This window comes from Camelus ferus, chromosome 27, assembly GCF_009834535.1.
Source record: "Camelus ferus isolate YT-003-E chromosome 27, BCGSAC_Cfer_1.0, whole genome shotgun sequence".
Taxonomy (NCBI): Eukaryota; Metazoa; Chordata; class Mammalia; order Artiodactyla; family Camelidae; genus Camelus; species Camelus ferus.
This window is the reverse complement of record NC_045722.1, coordinates 25,031,125-25,034,163: the sequence shown is the minus strand read 5'-3', so window position 1 is coordinate 25,034,163 and position 3,039 is coordinate 25,031,125. Positions and strand designations below refer to the sequence as shown.

Here is a 3,039-nt window from a genome sequence, read left to right as displayed (position 1 = left end):
TTTGACCAATAATGACTAAAATGTGTCCCTATAAATACCTGTAGACCTCATGATAAGGCATTTAGCTTCCCTAAAACAAGCCCTGGTGTACATGAAATAGCTATTCCTACGTAGGGGCCAAGCTCACTACGGTAAAGTATTAAGAGTATGAAATTAAACAGCCTTAGTTCTAATCACAGACATTCCACTAAAAGAAGTAACTGTAAAGTATCTAATATCATTAAAAAAAAAATCAGCAACGCCCTATTTTTTTAACCATCCCCCTGGTATTGCCGTACTTCTTAAACATCACTGTGTGATAGGTTCTATACCCACTGATCAACTGCAGACAACTAAGGAAAAAAATTGTCCTTAAACACCAACAGTGTCTGTGAGGACACTTACCACACTCACTGTGCTTCATAAAGTACGTTCCCATTCTTTCTGGACATCACTCAGACACATACAACTGTGTCACTCAACGTTTGATCCAAGATGTGGCAGTCCCCTTCACACACATCCTTGTTTCCATCTCACCACCTGTGTGCCTTCTGAGATCCAAGCCAGAGCTTCCGTTGTAGGGTTGAACAGTGTGTGTGTGAGTACACACACACACACACACACACACACACACATACACACATATTTATATAGAGAGAAAGAGTAAAACAGAAAGAAAAAAATTAGCTCACAAAATCTATGGAAAAAAACAAAGAAAACTGGAGGAACTGGCAAAGTGTACTACCACACCTGCCATTTCTAACTACTCAGTTTTCACAGATCAAGCCAACATATTCAGTCAAGAATGTTCTCTGAAAAGTATAGTGAGGCACATTGACTGGATTTCAGTGTCATTTCAAGCTCCAACTTTGAAATCAGCATGTTCAGACAAGGTCCCGTGTCATCATAAACCTAGCCAAGGCCTCTGTAATACACTATTATTTTCTTTTTCTTACAAGGTTTTACTTTTACCTTGAGTAGTTTGTTTGTCTTAATTGCAGCTAATACGATTTTCCGCCTCCTGGCAACACTACTGGTAGAATCCACACTGACATTTCAGAAAATCCAGTGATCAAATTCTCTCTTCCTTTCAGAGTCATCAACTATGTGGGCAAAAATGCATTGCGTAAGACTGATAAAATTTCAAGACAGAAAAACAACATGCATCGCTTTACTTAAGAAAATTCAAATACTGAGCATTATTACATGTGTGACCAGTTCCAAGGGAATGAGCAAAACAGAATCTGGTAATGATTTATAAACTGAGTAACATATATCTGAAAATTTCATGATGGATCAGAAACTTGGAACTGACTACTTGCCAAAATCAGTAAAAGATTTTTTTTAAATTTTCAAATTTTTATTTATTTTTAGGAGGAGTAATTAGGTTTTTATTTATTTATTTTTATTGGAGGTACTGGGGATTGAACCCAGGACCTTGTGTATGTTAAGCATGCACTCTACCACTGAGCTATACCCTCCTCCCCAGTAAAATATTTATTTGAAATCAACACAATTGTGTTTTTATTCTCATCTTTGAAACAAGATTTTGAAAACTCTAGACAAGTATTACCATTTTCACATAATTCCATAAATTACTTCTACAAGCAAAGACCCAGAAGAAACAAAACATCAGTTCTGTTTACAAAAGACTGAAGACTTCTGATTTCAGTTTTATGTGGAATCTAAAAAGCCTGAACTCATAGATACAGAACAGAATGGGGGTTGTTGCCAGGGGGGAGGGGGGAGGGTATGGGAAAATGGGGAGATGCTGATTTAAGGGTATAAACTTTCAATTACAAGATTAGTAAGTTCTAAGGATCTAACGTACTATAGTTAACAATATACTGTACACTTAATATCTGCTAAGACAGTAGATTTTTAAATATTTTCACCACATTAAAAAAACAAATGGGGGTGAACGGTATAGCTCAAGTGGTAGAATGCATGCTTAGCATGCATGGGGTACTGGGTTCAATCCCCAGTACTTCCTCCAAATATAATAAATACATCTAATTACCTCCCCCTCATAAAACAAACAAACAAAACAAATGATAACTCCATAAAGTGATGGACACGTCAACTAACCTTATCGTGGTAACCTTTTCACAATACACACACCTGACATCATGTTGTACATCTTAAAATTAAACAATGTTATTTATCACTTACATACCAATGAACATGGAAAAATTACAGGGCTTCTAAAATTTGATGTGATTACATGATTAACCACCAGCGAGTTTATGAGGGCAGGGAGCTACGACATGCTTTTATACCAAGCCCAGTTTACCAATCACATAAACACAGAATACCACAAACAACTCAAAACTGTAAGTGCTTATTTAAGGTAGCACAACTATTAAATCCCAGAATTCTACCTTCAATTAAAAAAACCATAAAGAAAATGTATGCTACTAAGTAATATGGATGTATTTATGGAGTCATAGTTAAGAAGTGTGACCAGGAAACCAGGAAGTTCTTCAACCATGCTTTAGATGAAACACGTATTCATTTGAATACAGGAATGTAGGAAAAATTCTTAGGTAAGTATTTCTATGAATGTCTGAAAACTGACATGTCGGTATGTGTCCCAAATGGAACTCCATAAAAGCTCAGATCTAGCAATCCATAACAAAATAGCCACACATTATCTTACACCCTTCTACACACACCTTATACCTTACATGCCATTATATGAATTATTTGTCCCAAGTTGTCTGTGTTCCACAATTAGAGTTCTCAAAAACTTCAAGGAAGTCCTAGGCAGAGAAAAATAGTATCATCACCAATGAAAAATAGCCATTAGAAAAAAGCATTCTGCAGAATCTTAAAGTTGTTGCCACTCACCTTTAACTTGCAAAGAGGCCATCTTTACTTATGAAAATATTAGAGAACAAGCCTTCTTCAAATATGCTGCATAACCATTCATGACAAATCTGAAGGCCATCCTAACCAGCAGATCGCATTTCCCTCCAAAAGCAGAAGTACCACGAATTATTCTCAGTTGATCCAGATAGCACACTGCTCAGAAAATAAGGCTACTTACATATCCATCTC

General features: G+C 36.3%; 1 non-coding gene across 1 annotated transcript; it reads right to left on the bottom strand.

Annotated features, from left to right (window-relative positions):
• Positions 1 to 820: 820 nt before the first annotated feature.
• On the bottom strand, positions 821 to 892 carry LOC116660320. Its single transcript, XR_004315774.1, has one exon. It is a non-coding gene; the product is annotated as a small nucleolar RNA SNORD107 (small nucleolar RNA).
• Positions 893 to 3,039: the final 2,147 nt, after the last annotated feature.